Source organism: Leopardus geoffroyi, chromosome A1 (assembly GCF_018350155.1).
Source record: "Leopardus geoffroyi isolate Oge1 chromosome A1, O.geoffroyi_Oge1_pat1.0, whole genome shotgun sequence".
NCBI classification, from domain to species: Eukaryota; Metazoa; Chordata; class Mammalia; order Carnivora; family Felidae; genus Leopardus; species Leopardus geoffroyi.
Window position 1 is genome coordinate 82904887 of NC_059326.1, and position 16831 is coordinate 82921717.

The 16831-nt window shown below is 46.6% G+C and overlaps 1 long non-coding RNA gene across 2 annotated transcripts; it reads left to right on the forward strand.

The window, feature by feature from the left end:
- The first annotated feature begins 24 nt into the window (after nt 1-24).
- On the forward strand, nt 25-7521 carry LOC123600734. 2 transcript variants are annotated; one of them, XR_006713786.1, is made up of 4 exons: nt 58-331; nt 3053-3159; nt 4466-4831; nt 5965-7521. It is a non-coding gene; the product is annotated as an uncharacterized LOC123600734 (long non-coding RNA). The 2 variants fall into 2 exon arrangements; XR_006713783.1 differs by lacking the exon at nt 5965-7521 and having other exon boundaries at nt 25-331; nt 4466-5345.
- The last annotated feature ends 9310 nt before the right edge of the window (nt 7522-16831 follow it).

A 16831-nucleotide genomic window follows, 5' to 3' on the forward strand; every position in this document is an offset into this window, starting at 1 on the left:
AGCAGCCCTCGCTGCCTACGGAAGTTACGCGCTCAGTCCCGCCCCCGGAGGATCCCGGGCGCCGGCCAGGGTTGGGTCTACAGTGCTGGTTGCCCTGACCGAGTGAGCAGCGGTCTCAGCGGCTGTAGTCCTTGTTGACTCCGGCAGGTCGACGGTCCGATCCCAGGCCTAAGGTCGCCTGGCCGCTCTGTTTCTCGCTTCTGCCGGTTCCTTGAGGTGGACACGCCCGCAGACCTCGAGTGGCCGGCCGAGACGGTGCTGCGCAGCAGATTCATTGTCGCGAATGCCTAGTGGACCTCGCCGTCGAACCAGTAGCCCGCCGGGTTGTGCAGTCGGTATCCACTCATGCTCAGTGCAAGGCTTCTCCAGTCTGCTGTTTTGACCTCCCATTCACTTGGAACTGAGGGCCCTGCGTTCTTTGATTTTTGAGAATATTCTGACTTATAATATTTAAATAGTGACAGGCGCATTTTAGGGCATTTGCAGGTTTTTGCTTGTGTAGCAGAGTGATCCATTAGTTGTGTTTAGATTTAATAGCCTCGAAAGAAAACTGCACAATTAAAAGGGTTAAAACTATATATATACATATATATACACACACACAAATATATATATATATACATATATAAATACACATGTATATGTGTGTGTGTATATATATATTGTGTGTATATATACATATATATACACACAATATATACATATATATACACATACATATATGTATGTGTATACACAATATATGTGTGTGTGTGTGTATGTATATATATATGTATATATACACACATATATATTGTTGCCTGGGCGGGAGGCAACTGCCTGGGCCTGAAGACTGTACCTGCCAAGGTACACTGTAAACACACTCCTGGGAGAGGGAGGAGGAACCATTCATCTTGTAAGGCACAATAAACAAACATTTTAGAATCTCTTTAAAAAAGAGCATTTTGGGGCACCTGGGTGGCTCAGTCGGTTAAGCGCCGACTTCATAATCTCACAGTTCGTGAGTTCAAGCCCCGCATTGGGTTCTGTGCTGACAGCTTAGAGCCTGGAGCCTGTTTTGAATTCTGTGTCTCGCTCTCTTTCTGTGCTCCTCCCCCCACTCATGCTCTGTCTCTCTCCTTCGAAAATAAATAAAAACATTAAAAATTTTTTAAAAAGAGTGTTTTATTCAGGTCTAGATTAGGACAACTTCCTGCGATACACAATCTTCGGTATAGAGTTATATACATTTTTTACATTAAAAGTCCCATTTTATTAGGCAAAGAACGTTTCCAAGAGTTGCAGACTTTAAGTTTCCAGTATATGCAGCGCTGTATGACTTTAATCTTGAAGGAATCAGGGAAGTTTCTTACTTTTTCTTATCTTTTTGTGTTAAGAATGCTCCTTTTTATTTTATTTAATGAAGCAGACATAGTGTGTGCTACGGACCTTGGTAAATGTTAAGTAGTTTCCGGAAGCCCAGGAGTAGGGTCCCCAAATGTTAAAAGTTGAAAATTTTCTTTACCTGGGAAAACACCTCCCACTCTCCCAAGTCCAAACTGTGACATGAACTTGTATCTACTAACACAACAAAACTTTCTTTGTGAAAAAGGAAAGTTGAACACCGCATTAAATATACAGAAAAAAGACAAACAGCTTATTTACAAGAGAAGAAACATAGATGTCCAATAAATAGTGAAAAAGTCTTCAGCCTTAATAGAAATACAATCCATACTCTTTAAGCCATAAATTTTAAATGTAGAAATGAGAGAATCTTTTCTCTGACCACTTAGTTTTACATATTAACTTTTGAGATTGTTACCTTTAAGAGGAAGTTATGGTGTAAAATTCAGTATAGGCATATATGTAGTGCTGTTTTTCTCATTTTAGGCTTGTATTTTAAAAGTATTGTAATAATTACAAGTGTTGCTGCTGTATCAGTGTTACCAAAATAACTTTCAACTCTTATTACTGTTGTTACCCCTAAGGCCTCCCCCTGGAAGGTAGTGTAATTTGTACTCACATCACACAATTTCCAGTTAAAGAACTGGGTAGTGACCAGAGACCGATAGCAAGATAACAGTGTATTATTTCTTCAGTTGCTGAAGATCTGCCCTCCTGGGGTGGTTAGTCAATTTGTGAACTGTTGGCAGACACAGACTTGTTCTGAGCTCTGCTATCTGCAGATGGAAGTCCCTAGGGTCTGGACCTGGTTGCCAAGTGTGTGGATGCCTCTGGAGCACTGGAGTTCTGAATTTCTGTTATTTAAGAAGCTTTTTTTTTTTTAAACATTTATTTATTTTTGAGAGAGAGTGTGTGTGTACGTGTGTGGAGGAGCGGCAGAGAGAGAGAGACAGAGACAGAGACAGAGGTTCCAAAGCAGGCTTTGTGCTGACAGCAGCAAGCATGCTGTGGGGCTTGAACTCATGAACCTCAAGATCATGACCTGAGCCAAAGTTGGACGCCCAACTGACTGAGCCACCTGGGTGCCCCAAGAAGCTTCTGTGGAGCTTTTTACCTTCTGTTTTGAAATCCAATTTCAGAAACAAGGTTCATGGTGGCTGCAGGCCAGAATTTGGCTGTGGTACTTGGTTTTTTCCTCAAGTGTTAGAATGAGTTGTTTTAACAGAACTCTGAACAAACAAGCCTCTAGCATAGGGCAACTTTTGGTAGCCAAATGTAGATTGTGATGGGGCAGTAATTCGGTCCATTTTAGTGAGAATTTTTCTATAAATGACAAAGTAACATAGCAACAAAATACCCTCTGCCATTATTTTGAATTGAAATTATATAAACAAAGCTATCATAGAGTATATGGATAATTCAAATGAACTCCCAATTATCGAAACCTTAGTCTTTTAGAGTCTGTCAGTATATTGCCCTAAACCTGAAGTAACCCAAGAAAGCACAAATTAGCCTCATAAAACCCTGTACTAAAACTAGACCTTACAGACTTTTAAAGTCCACTTTAAGTCTCCTATTTAGGAGACTTAAGTCCTATTTAGGAGACTTTAAGTCTCCTATTTAGCACATACTTCATAACTTATTTGGGTGTTTTCTCAATTCCTGCTAGATTCTAGGGTTTAAACTTGAAGTCGGGAGCAGGTGGATGCAGGAGAACTAAAGTTGCAGCAAGAAGTGATCACCTCAGTGTCCTTGGTGGAGGACACAGCTGTGCCTGTGCGTATACTCAAAGCTGACACAGAATCACAATTGCAAACACAGTGCAGTTTGTGAATTGAAGGTCTAAAATCGTACAGAATTTTTGTCAGAAAAAGGCAGACTTAAATTTCCAATCCAAACTAGAGCATTAACGTACATCTCAAGGAACATCAGAAAAATGACAGAGAAATAAATACAGACATTTACACGGGGTAACTGTGGCATTCTGTTTCTCAGTTTATAATTGTAAAGAGCTGCTCTTCACCTGCTAGTGTGTTTTGCCCTCTTAAGTCACATCTAGTCCTTCAATTCATTTCAACAACAGGGCTGCCTAGATTTAGGTGTCTCTGGTTTTCTGTCTTTCCCATAGAATACATAAGTTACTGATGTTAGTATTATAATGAAAGAATGATAACTTGTTCTTTGGGAGTTATTAGGGATAAACATTGTCCAATTTCAAAGCAAAAAGTTCAAATAGCCACAGTTCTCACATTTGTCTTTGATACAAGAAGGGGCTTCTATAGAGGTCCATTGAAAGCTATGTCTCCTACTTTGCGAAGATCTGGCCTGCAGCTTGGATAGAGCAAACTGTGATGCTCTGGCCTTTCTGCTCCTTTCTTTTTTGACTGTCTGGGCAGCTCTCTAGTCACTGAGAGTGGATTTTAGGTGAACAAGTGGCTGGAGTAGCTATAAGATCACCCCTCTCTGTCTTTAGGCCAGCCCCTGGGCCTTTCAGAGAGCTTTGTGTGTGGAAAGGGTGGACCTGTTTGCCTTCGCCTATTTATTTGGACTGCCTGGTTTTCAGTTTGTTGTCCACCTCTGTGATGGTTGGCACTGGCCTTACCAATATATATATTTTAAACTTATTTATTTATTTTGAGAGAGAGAGAGCATGAATGGGGATGGGGAAGAGAGAATCCCAAGCAGGCTCTGCACTGTCAGCACAGAGCCTAGCATGGGGCTAGAACTCATGAACTGATCATGACCTAAGCCGAGGTCAGCTGCTTAATTCACTGAGCCACCCAGGTGCCCCTGCCCTTGCCAACATTAAAGGTAGCGTTCTTATTGTCCCATGAGTAGTTGGAAGCAAACAGACATTTCAGAAGTTCATAAAAAGGCCTAAGAGAGATAGATGTTTGTTCTGCCACAGAAACCAGATGATAGCTGTCTTTTCTGAGGCTACCAACTTCTTTTCAAAATTTAAAATGCAGAAGATACCACAAAACCAAAGACTATAGGGCCAAAACTTTGTAGTGTAATGTTTGGATTTACAACTTTTACCTAGACTGACATGTTGACTCACTGCTTTTTCCATACTCCTCAGGAAGCAAGCCTTCCTGACTGTGGGGGTTCCTCGAAGTACGTCATGGATGATGGAGGACCCCAGGACCATCCTCACTGTGACAGGATTTGTCCAATGCACCCAGGTGGCCACATGATTGACGTTTTCTCAGGAATAAAGCATTACATTGAAGAATCTTACATAATTCAGAAGGTTTGACATGCTATGGAAAAAGAAAGGAACATGGAACTTGGAAATTAGCTGAACTCTAACTGTGAAGACACAGCTGAAGCTCTGGGAAATATTTTCTTGCTTGAAGTGGATCTATCCTTGCTTCCAGAGGGCAGCAGAGGAGGGGAAATCAGCTTGGACACATTTTTCAGGGCATCTTGGTTTGTTGAAAAAGAGGTATCATGATGCATTTTAATGTGCTTTAAGTTTATTTTAAAAGAAAAGCAAAGAGTGAACACCAAGCATGAATGCCATAGTATTTACTGCTTTCAACCATCTTGAACTGTTTGGTGCCATTCAAATCAAAGTTCTATAATAATGAGAAGGTCTATTCTACTGAATTACTGTGACTAGAATTAAACATGTACTCAAACGCACACACTCACATTCACACCTCCATCTTTGAGCATCACTGCCATATAAACTGCAGTGAATTCCCAAACTGCAACTGATCATGTTATTTAATGAGTCAGAAAGCACTTTTAAAATCACCTGAGGGATGTGGTGTCTAGGTGGCTCAGTTGGTTAAGCATCTGGACTCCTGATTTCTGCTCAGGTCATCATATCATGGTGAAATCAAGCCCCAGAGGTCATGATCTCATGGTCGTGAGATAGAGCCTCACGTTGAGTTCTATATTGGACTCCATGCTGGGAGTGGAGCCTGTTTGGGATTCTCTCTCTTCCTCTCTCTCTGCCCCTCCCCTGCTTGTGTGTGCACTCACTCTCTCTTTTATTTTTTTTTAAGTTTATTTATTTTTGAGAGAGAGAGAGAGACAGCAGGGGAGGGAGAGAGAGAGGGAGAGAGACAGAGAGACAGAGAGACAGAGAGAGAGAGGGAATCTCAAACAGGGTCTGCACTGTCAGTGCAGGTGCTCGAACTCATGAACTGTGAGATCATGACCTGAGCTGAAACCAAGAGCTAGATGCTTAAGTGACTGAGCCACCCAGGTGCTCCCTTCTCTCTCTCTTTAAAAAATAAAATAAAATAAAATCACCTGAGGGCTACAGGTCATTTTATTAATACCACTCCCATTGGGTTGTAGACATGTGGATGTGCCATTATAAGGTAAGTTAGAGTTGAAATATTACTAAAAACCCTTTTCTTGAGAGCTTGCAGGAGAATCTGGGAGCAGTATTTTTTCCTTGCACCATGTAGAGCTCACCTCCACAAGGTTCTGTTCTCAAGTACTCAAAGAAGAGGAACCTTTGCTGGTGTGGATGGTGTTTCTGGTTGCCATGGTGATAATGGTTTGGGGATGTGTGGCGGTTGATGAAATAAATATTAACTTATAGTATTGAGTATGTCCCAGGTGCTGGCTTGGTATGAACTATTCTGCAGAGACAATGGCTGAGAATGAACAAAGTGAAAACCGGTCTGGAACACACAGGTAAGGGGTTGTGCAGAGTAGGGGGTAGGGGTCACAGCCCTGGCCAATTTACCTAGGTTCAGAAGGTGTGAGGGGTTGGTGGTGTTTCACCATAAGTAATTTCACAGAAGAATGGCTTTTGGATGTTGATGTATTTTGTAGTTGGTAGAGAAGTCGGAGAGAGGGCACCCCATCTGTCTGAAAGGATCTGCAAATCTCAATAGACGTGACAGCCTGAGTGCTCTTAAGAAGGTACCTGGCTTTCACAGGGCTCACTTTGAGCCTGCACGCAGGACTGATTAAGACAATAAAAAGAATTGTTCTAAAGATGGGGTATTGGAAGAATGATGCACCTTGTAATCTTGGGAAGAGGGTGGATCTGCAGTCTACTGTGGAGTTACTTCACGAGAGTGGTGGTGGACCTGCAGCGTCTGGCTGACGAGATACTGGCCTTTTTTTATGAAGTATGGGGGCGTGGTTTCTGTGACTTTGTTCTAAGGGCTGGAATTTCCAAGGAGCAGGATTGTTAAGATGTAGGTTCCTGTAAGAGTTGATGCCTGGGGAGTGGACAAGTCCCCTTTTGTTGCTGGGAAGTATGTCTCTAGCGGCTGGAGTGGGTATTACAGGCATCTGGTAAGTGACGGGGTGGTTACAGGGGACAGCAGGCTGTTGTCACTCATGATCTTAATGGATGTATTCCTTATGGACAGATGTTAGATTTTATGGATAGGTATCCTCATAAAGTGTGATTGTTGAGTTTAATAGTAGATATATTTTTATTACTTCTATCAATCTCCTTGTAGTTGGTATTCCAATGAGCAGTGTGTTACAATATTGCCTGCGTTTTATGTATTTGCATATTGAAAATGTTGATGACTCCCCTACAAATTGTACACTGGAACATCCAATTAGTTATTAATACAGTTTTATTTTTGACAATGAAATAAGTGTCCTCCTGTGATTCTTAGCTTAAGCCAGGGGGAGGGAGCCCTGTTTGGTACCAGTAGTGAGTAATGATATGGGAAACTTTCAGCTGTTAATGTTTGTCAGCCTTGCTCCTGGGCTCCCCAGAGAAGCTACAATTTAACATTTACCAAGGTCAGAATGACCTGGCAGAACTTCAGAGCATGGACTCTATTTCTTCCCTGAGCACACATTGTATGTCTGCTTCATTAAACAAACATACAAAACAGACAAAAAAACCACAAAGGAGCATTTTGAACAGAAGATAAGAAAAAGAAAGAAACATCCCTGGTTCCCATAAGATTAAAGTCACATAGCCCTGCACATACCAAAAAGATAAGATAAAGTCTGTAACTTTCTGGAATGTCCTTCGTCACATAGATTTGTAACTCTCTATTGAAAAACCATGTAACCCTGTGCCAAATGTTCCTTCTCCTGAGCATTCTCTTCTTTGGGAATATTGTGTATGCTTGGCAGCAGCCCTAACTTGAGCTCAAATAAAACTCTTTTCCTTTCTCTTTGAAAGGGTTTCTTGGAGCGCCTGGATGGCTCAGTCGGTTGAGCGTCAGACTTCAGCTCAGGTCATGACCTCACAGCTCATGAGTTCGAGACCTGCGTCGGGCTCTGTGCTGACAGCTCAGAGCCTGGAGCCTACTTCTGCTTCTGTGTCTCCCCTCTCTCTGCTCCTAACCCACTCCCATTCTGTCTCTCTTTCTCTCTCAAAAATAAATAAACATTAAAAATTTTTTAAAAAAAGGGTTTCTTCATTTTGTGTCGATAGTACCATAGTCCCTCCTGGGGTACCTTATAACATTCTGTTGGGAGCCAAACTCGATATTTGTTATTGTGAAAGAATAAGGAGTCCATGAATTGTTTGTATCTTGTTTCATATTCCATGAGTCCTGGTCTTAGTTTCACACCTCCATGACTCACACAGGGTGTGTTCTCTGCAAAGGGTATGTTTGAGACAAGGGGCAGCCTCTGTGCAGCTGGCCAACTCTAGCATCAGAATGTTGTCAGTAGGGAGTTACTGGGACCCTAACTCTGAACCTGTTCATGACACACAGAGTAAATAGATTCTAGGTTTATACCCTTTGGGGAGAAATTTTGTATCTATGATAAAAACCTGAAGAAAATTTGTAACCTCTAACCTTTAGCCTACCCCCTAACCTGAACCCTGAACCTCGAGCCCAAACCCCAATCTGAAACCCTAGCCCTAAACCTTGAACTGCAAACCCAGACCTCTAACTCCAACCTGAATCTGAACCCTGAACCCAAAACCTGGACCTAAGCCCTGAACCTGGAACCCCTAACCCCTAGCAGTGTTAACAATAGCCAAAATGTAGAAACTATGCAAATGTCCATCAGTGGTGAGTGTATAAACAAAATGTCGTTAAGGTTTAGACTTAAGGTTTTATTGTTAGGGCCATGCGTTGGGGTCAGTGCAAGGCTTGAGATCAGGGCCTGTGTTTCATCCCCCTTTTCCATCTCTCTGGCCCTCCAGATTGTACAGGACTCACCCAGGATCGCACATGCATCAGAGGTTGATCTGAACATTGGTCTTCTGCCCCTTCAGCCCTGGGTACTAAGAGAAGGAGAGTCAAATGTCCGCTTGGTCCTTGACTATTTCAGATCGAACTCAGACCCAGTCCAGCATTGTGGAGAGCCTCAGAGATTACACAGGATTCTTCCACCCTCTCACCTGGAGAGGGTGTTGCTGGCCACACTCTGCCTGGGCAGCCCTAGGTTTCAGCACAGCCCTGACCCACAGGGCACTCAATGGACATGTGTCGGTTTACATAGGTCTGAGTGCAGCATCCTATAAGACCCCATGTGCAGCCCTTCTTGTGGAATGGGAGGGCCCTCCTGGCACTGGCTGTATCCCTGGTCCCATTGGAGCCATCAGCAGTAGACAGTCAGGTCTCAGACAGGACAGCCCTTGGCCTCTGACCATCCAGGCAGGCATCTGTGGTCCACCAGCTCAGGTCCTAAAAACCCCAATAGCCAATTACTGAGCTGACTGTGCTCTTGGCAATTTAACAGGTCTATGGGCAGTGTAGACCGATCCATAGGATGTTTCCATTCCCAACGTCTGTGTGGTTGAGACAAATAACTCTTCCCTCCTAGCCTCCTATCCTGCCAAGAGATATAATAACCTTCCAAATGTTGAATGTGGCCTTGGCCACAAGAGCCACACAGCAGACTGGCCCTGTAGTCCTTGGCCTCTCTGTTGTAATGTAAATCTTGTACATTTATACTTGTTAAGAATCAAGAATATAGGAGCAACTGTGTTTCCCAGCAGGCAGTTTCTCACTGAGGCTGCATGGTCTCAGAGAGCCACATGCATGACTCCAGGACCATGGCCTCCAGAAAGCCTGCCAAGTGTGGATTCTGTGCTGTGGAATAATCCTGGAGTCTCCCACTCCTTCACTGAGCACTAATTTCCTTACCTTCCTCACATGTGGTCTCTCCTCTTTGTAAAGGAGAGAGAAGAGACTCGAAGATGGGACAATTTGTTCTATGATAATGTGTAATTAATGTGGCCAGGGGCAGGTGTGACTCCTGGTCTCCTTCTGAGGGTTAGGGTTAGGGTTAGGGTTAGGGGTTAGGGTTAGGGTTAGGGGTTATGGTTATGGTAGGGTTAGGGTTAGGGGGTTAGGGTTAGGGTTAGGGTTAGTGTTCCAGTTAGGGTTAGGGTTAGGGTTAGGATTTAGGTTTTCATTAGAGTTTGGGTTAGGGTTAGTTTAGGGTTAGGGTTACGTCCCAGGCGGCTCCAGGTGCTGGACTCACCATGGGGCACTTGTCTCCCTGAAGGTCTGAGTGTAGTGGTCAAGGGAGGGTTCCATTTAGGGTTCGTCTTTGTTTTGCAAGTCTAGAGACCTCTATGGGCCTATGGTCTGGTTGTCCTCAGGAATTTTCTTTTATAGCTTCATTCGTGGTTTTGACATGATATTGTGATGTTTCAGTTTACATGTCGCGTATACATCCACCATTTCCCGACCCCATTTGAGTTGTGTGAGACTGTGGAATTAGTTCCCTATGCGGAGAGAGCCTTAGTTACACTTTCATTTTGGGTCAGGGAAATCTGTAGCGCCGAAGTGGCACCAGTCCTGTGATCTCTCTGGATCGATGAATTGAAGGCCTATGCATGTTGGGTGTTAGGTGTAGGTTGCGGGTTAACGATGAGGTGAGATTTAGCTTAACGTGTATACCGAAGGTAACAGTTAAGATTAGGTTTTGTCATAGGAGGCTCTTGGTGCTATACACCCAGTAGGGAAGTTGTTTCCCTGCAGGGTTGAGTGGGTGCTCTAAGGAGTGTCCCAGTGAGGCTGAGTTTTGGGTGCCAGGGTCACTCTTCGGTTAGACCTCAAGAAATCCCCTGTGGATCTCCTTCTGGTCTTTGGAAATGACACGGTGATGTTCCAGGTTCCATGACGAGTAATCTTCCTTTGCTTATGGGCCTCACGTCCATTGTGTCCTCAGACTTAAGAATTGGGTCCCCTCTGGGGAAATCTTTAGCCAAGGTTAAGGTTCGGTCCACCAATGTTGTCAGGGCCGAAGTGACACCAGTGCCGTGATCACCCTGGAAGGCTGAATGAGGTCCATGATTGTGCTGGTCATGTGTAGGGTTAGGTTTAGAGTTGGGTTGAGGTTTAGTTTGAGCGGTGTGCTGAGTGTCATGGTTTAGTTTAGGGTTAGGTCCCAGGAAACTCCAAGTGCTGAAACCCCAGCAGGGTAGTGGTCTCCTCAGAGGATTGAGTATAGGCCTCATTTGAGCGAGCTGTTCAGACTTAGTCTTTGCCAAGGCCAGCCTCGTGTGTGTGACATCTTCAGTTGGGCCTCATCAACCCCCTTGTGCAGCTCCATGCGGGCATTGGAAATGTCATGATGATGTTCCATGTTCCATGATGAGTAATCCTGCACCACTTTGGGCCCTTTGTTTGTGGTGTTCTCAGAGATAGGAATTGGGTCCCCAACCAGAGAGATCCTTAACTAGGGTTAATATTCTGTCCAGGGACTTCACCAGTGCCAATGTGACACCATTCCTGTGTGTCATGAGCATTGGGTTAGGGTTTGGGTTTGGGTTTGATGTTAGGGGTTAGGGTTACGGTTAAGGTTGTTGTTAGGGGTTAGCGTTAGGGGTTAGAGTTAGGTTTATGCATTAGGGTTGGGTTTAGGGTTAGGGTTACTGTTTAGGGTTAGGGTTAGGGGTTAGGGTTTGGAGTTAGGTTTAGGCATTAGGTTTGGTCTTGGGTTAGGCTTAGGTTTAGGGTTAGGGCTTGGGTATGAGAGTTAGGGTTATGTTAGGGTTAGGGTTAGGGTTAGGGTTAGGGTTTGCATTAGATTTAGGGTTAAGTTGAGGTGTAGGTCTAGTACATTGGTTAGGGTAATGGGTCGGTATTTGGATTAGGGCTTAGCGTTAGGGTTAGTGTTACAGTTTTATGGTTAGATTTAGGGTTAGTTTTAGGTTTTTTATTTTTAGGGATAGTGAGTTAGGGTAGGGTTCTGGTTTAGGTTGAGGGTTAGTGTTTGGTCCCAGTCCTGTCCAGGCGCTGAAGCCACAGCTGTGCCATTGTCTCCCCGAAGGGCTGTGTTGAGGGCCCAAGGGATGGTGCCCCTCAGTGTAGTATTTGGGTTCCAAGGCCATAGAAATCTATGGGCCAATGGTCGGGTTGGCCTCAGGAATTGTCTCTGACAGCCTTATCCGTGCCTTGGAAACAACATGCTTATGTTCCAGGTTCAATGCCGAGTGATCCTGCACCACTTCTGGACCCCAGGCGTGTGGTGTTGTCATATATTTGTATTGGGTCCCCATGGGTAGATAGCCTTAGGTAGGTTTATTGTTTCATCTGGGGACTTCGCCCCGGCCTAGGCAACTCCAGTGTCATGACTTTCCTCATGCGCTGAAGGCCCATGCGAAGGTGCGAAACAATTGTAGGGTTAGGGTTCGAGATAGGGTTACGTTTCGGTTCAGTGTTCTGCTTAGTGTTAGGTTTAGGTTTTGGTTTAGGTCCCAGGGGGCTCAAGGCACTGAAACCACAGCAGTGCAATTATCTCCCCGACGGGCTGCATTGAGGGCCCAATGGAGTTTGACGGTCAGGATTAGTCTTTGGATTCCAAGGCCAGACAACTCTATGGCCCATTGGTCAGGTAGGACTCAGGAATTCTCTCGGGTAGCTGTAGCCAGGTTTTGGGAAATAAGATGGTGTTGTTCTAGGTTCTATGCCGTGTGATCCTGCACTGCTTCTGGACTCCAGTTTCTTGGTGTTATTAGACTTTTGCATTGGGTCCCCATAGGTAGAGAGCCTTAGCTAGGGTTAGGGTTTGTTCCAGGGAAGTCGCCAGGGCCCAAATGACTCCAGTCTCATGATCTCCCTCGAGGGCTGAGGTGAGGGCCTATGCCACGGTGCGTGTTCAGTATACAGTTAGGGTTGGAGATAGGGTTAGGTTTTGGTTGAGGGTTCTGCTTGGGTTAGAGTAGTGTTAGGGTTAGGTCCCAGGAGGCTGCAGGTGCTGAATCCACAGCAGTGCAGCTTTCTCCCCAAAGGGCTAAGTTGAGTGTACAAGGGTTGTTGACGGTCAGGATTAGTCTTTGGAATCCAAGAACAGACAACTCTTTGGGCCACTGGTTGGGTAGGCCTCAGGAATCGTCTTGGGCAGCTGTAGCCGGGCCTTGGAAACGACATGGTGATGTTCCAGGTTCTATGCCGAGTGATCCTGAACCGCTTCTGGACCCAAGGCGTGTGGTGTTGTCACATGTGGGTATTGGGTCCCCATGGGGTGAGAGCCATAGCTAGGGTTAGAGTCCGGTTCAGAGACGTCGAGAGGGCTCAAGGGACTCCAGTCTCGTGATCTCTTTCGAGGGCCGAAGTGAGGGCCCATGCGAAAGTGCAAGTCCAGTGTAGGGTTAGGGTTCGAGATAGGGCTAGGTTTCGGTTGAGGGTTCTGGTCAGAGTTAGGGTTAGGGTTAGGGTTAGGGTTACGTTCCATGAGGCACCAGGAGCTGAACCCACAGCAGTGCAGTTGTCTCCCCGAAGGGCTGAGTTGAGGGCACAAGGAAAGTTGCCTTTCAGGATTGGGGTTTGTGTTCCAAGGCTAAACATCTCTTTGGGCCACTTGTCAGGTAGTTCTCATAATCCTCTTGGGAAGCTGCAGCCAGGCCTTGGATAAGTCATTGTGGATATTCCAGCTTGTTTGCTGAGTGAGTCTGCACCTTCTCTGGACCCCGCCTGCATGGTTTTGGTACACATGGTTATTGTGTACCCATGGGAAGAGGTCCTTAGCTAGGGTTAGTGTTCAGTCCTGGGACGTCGCCAGGCCCAAATCGACTCCAATCTAGTGATTTCCCTCCAGGGCTGAAGTGAGGGCCCATGCCAAGGTGTGGTTCAAGTTTAGGGTTAGGTTTTTAGATAGGGATATTTTTCAGTTTAGAGTTCTGCTTAGGTTTAGGGTTAGTGTTAGGGTGTGGTCCCAGGAGGCTCCAGGCACTGAACCCACAGCAGTGCAGTTGTCTCCCTTAAGGGCTGAGTTGAGGGCACAAGGTGGGTGCTGGTTAGGATTAGTCTTTGTGTTCCAAGGCCAGACAAGTCTATGGGCTACTGGTCTGGTCAGCCTCAGGAATCCTCTCAGGCAGCTGCAGCCGGGCCATAGAATCGAAATAGTGATATTCCATGTTATGTGCCGAGTGTACCTGCACCACTTCTGGACCCCAGGCACATGGTGTTTTCACACCTTGGTATTGTGTCCCCATGGGGAGAGAGTCCTAGCTTGGGTTAGGGTTTGGTCAAGGGATGTCGCCAGGGCTGAAGCGACTCTATTCTCCTGATCTCCCTCGAGGGCTGAAGTGAGGGGCTATGCGAAGGTGCTGGTCAAATGTATTGATAGGGTCCGAGATAGGGTAAGGTTTCAATTGAGGGCTGTGCTTAAGATTAGGATTAGGGTTATGGTGAGGTCCCAGGATGCTCCAGGCGCTGAACCCACAGCAGTGCAGTTGTTTTACTGAAGGGCTCATTTGAGGGCACAAGGGAGGGTGCCGGTCAGGATTAGTCTTTGTGTTCTATGGCCAGACAACTCTATGGGCTACTGGTCTGGTAGGCCTCAGGAATTCTCTTGGGCAGCTGGAGCCGGGCCTTGGAAACGACATAGTGATGTTCCAGGTTCTATTCCAAGTGATCCTGCACCGCTTCTGGATCCTGAGGCATGTGGTGTTGTCAGACCTTGGTATTGGGTCCCCATGGGGAGAGGGCCTTAGCTAGGGTTAGGGTTCAGTCCCGGGACGTCGCCAGGGACGAAATGACTCTAGTCTCATGACCTCCCTCGAGGGCTGAAGTGAGGCCCATGTAACTGTGCGGGTCAAGTGTTGGGTTAGGGTTCTAGATAGGGTTAGGTTTCGGTTGAGGGTTCTGTTTAGGGTTAGGGTTATGTCCCAGGAGGCTCCAGGCACTGAACCCACAGCAGTGCAGTGGTCTCCCTGAAGGGCTGAGTTGAGGGCACAAGGGGCGGTGCCAGTCACGATTAGTCTTTGGGTCCCAAGGCCAGAGAACTCTATAGGCCAGTGGTTGGGTAGGCCTCAGGAATCGTCTTGGGCAGCTGCAGCTGGGCCTTGGAAATGACATGGTGATGTTCCACGTTCTATGCCGAGTGATCATGCACCTCTTCTGGACCCCAGTTGTGTGGTGTTGTCATATACTGTTATTGGGTCCCCATGGGTAGAGAGCCTTATCTAGGGTTAGAGTTTGGTCCAGGGACATCACTAGGGCCTAGGCGACTCCAGTCTTGTGACCTTCCTCGAGGGCTGAAGTGAAGGCCCATGCGATGGTGCAAAACAAGTGTAGGGTTTGGGTTCGAGATAGTGTTGGGTTTGGGTTGAGGGTTCTGCTTAGGGTTAGGGTTAGGGTTAGGGTTAGGACCCAGGAGGTCCAGGCGGTGAACCCACAGCAGTGCCCATGCGAAGGTTCATGTCTCGTATAGGATTAGGGTTTGAGATAGGGTTAGGTTTTGGTTGAGGGTTCTGGTTAGGGTTAGGGTTTGTTTCTGATTAGGTTAGGGTTTGAGTTAGGACCGAGGAGGATCCAGGTGCTGAACCCACAGCAGTGCAGTTGTGTCCCTGAAGGGCTGAGATGAGGGCACAAGGGATGGTGCTGGGCAGAATTAGACTTTGGGTTCCAAGGCCAGAAACCTCTATCGGCCACTGGTCGGGTAGGCCTCAGGAATCGTCTTGGGCAGCTGTAGTGGGGCCTTCAAAACGGCATGGTGATGTTCCAGGTTCTATGCTGAGTGATCCTGCACTGCCTCTAACCCCAGGAGTGTTGTGTTGTCAGACTTTGGTATTGGGTCTCCATGGGGAAAGAGCCTTACCTGTGGTTAAGGTTAGGGCCAAGGACTATGCCAGGGCCGAAGCAACTCCAGTCTATTCATATCTATTGAGGGCTGAAGTGAGGGCCCATGGTACAGTGCGGGTCAAGTGTGGGGTTTGGGTTCTAGTTAGGGATAGGTTTCAGTTGAGGTTTCTGGTTTGGTTTAGGGTTAGGGTCAGGGTTAGGGTTAGTGTTAGGGTTAGGTCCCAGGAGGGTCTAGGCGCTGACCCCACAACACTTTTGATATCTCCTGGAAGGGCTGATTTGAGGGCACAAGCAAGGGTGCAAGTCAGGATTAGTCTCTGGGTTCCAAGGCCAGACAACTCTATGTGCCACTGTTCAGGTAGGCGCAGGAATCATCTCGGGCAGCTGTAGCTGGGCCTGGGAAATGACATGGTGATGTTCCAGGTAATATGCCAGGTGATCCTGCACCACTTCTGGACCAAAGGTGTGTGGTTTTTCAGACTTTGGTATTGGGTCCCCATTGGAAGAGAGCATTAGCTAAAATTAGGGTTAGGTCCAGGGCGTCACCAGGGCCAATGCGACTCCAGTCTCATGATCTCCCTCGAGGGCTGACGTGAGGGTCATGTGACGGTGTGGGTCAGTGTAGGGTTTTGGTTGGAGATAGGGTTAAGATTCAGTTGAGGGTTATGGTGAAGGTTATTGTTAGGGACAGGGTTAGGCCCCAGGAGGTTCCAGGTGGTGAACCCACAGCTGTGCAGTTGTCTCCCCAAAGGCATGTGTTGAGGGCACAAGGGAGTCTGCCTTTTTGGATTAGTCTTTGCGTTCTAAGGCCACACAACCCTATGGGCCACTCTTCACGTAGGCCTCATGTATCCTCTCGGGCAGCTGCAGCCAGACCTGGGAAATGACGTGGTGATGTTCCAGGTCTATGCTGATTGATCCTGTACTTCTTTAGGACTCCAGGCACGTGCTGTTCCAGGTTATGCCGAGTGATCATCCACTGCTTCTCGACCCCAGGCACCTGGTGATGTCAGACGTTAGTATTGGGTCCCCAAGGGGAGAGAGACTTAGATATGGGTACAGTTCGGTCCAGGGATATCGCCAGGGCCAACATGAGTCCAGTCTCGTGATCTCCTTTGAGGGCTGAAGTGAGGGTTATGCGACAGTGTGTGTCATGTAAGTTTTTGGCTTGCTATAGGGTTAGGGTTTGGTTGAGGGTTCCCATGAGTGTAGGGTTAGGGTTAGGTTTAGGGCCCAGGATACTCCAGGTGCTGAGCCCACAGCAGTGCAGTTGTGTCCCCGAAGGGCTGAGTTGAGGGCACAAGGGGGGGGGTGCCGGTCAGGATTAGTATTTGGGTTCCAAGGCCAGTCAACTCTATGGGCCACTGGTCAGTAGGCCTCAGGGATCCTCTCGTGCAGCTGTAGCCTGGTCTTGGAAATGACATGGTGATGTTCCAGGTTGTATGCCAGGTTATCCTGCACCTCTTCTGGACTCCAGGTGTGTCTTGTTGTCAGACTTTGTTATT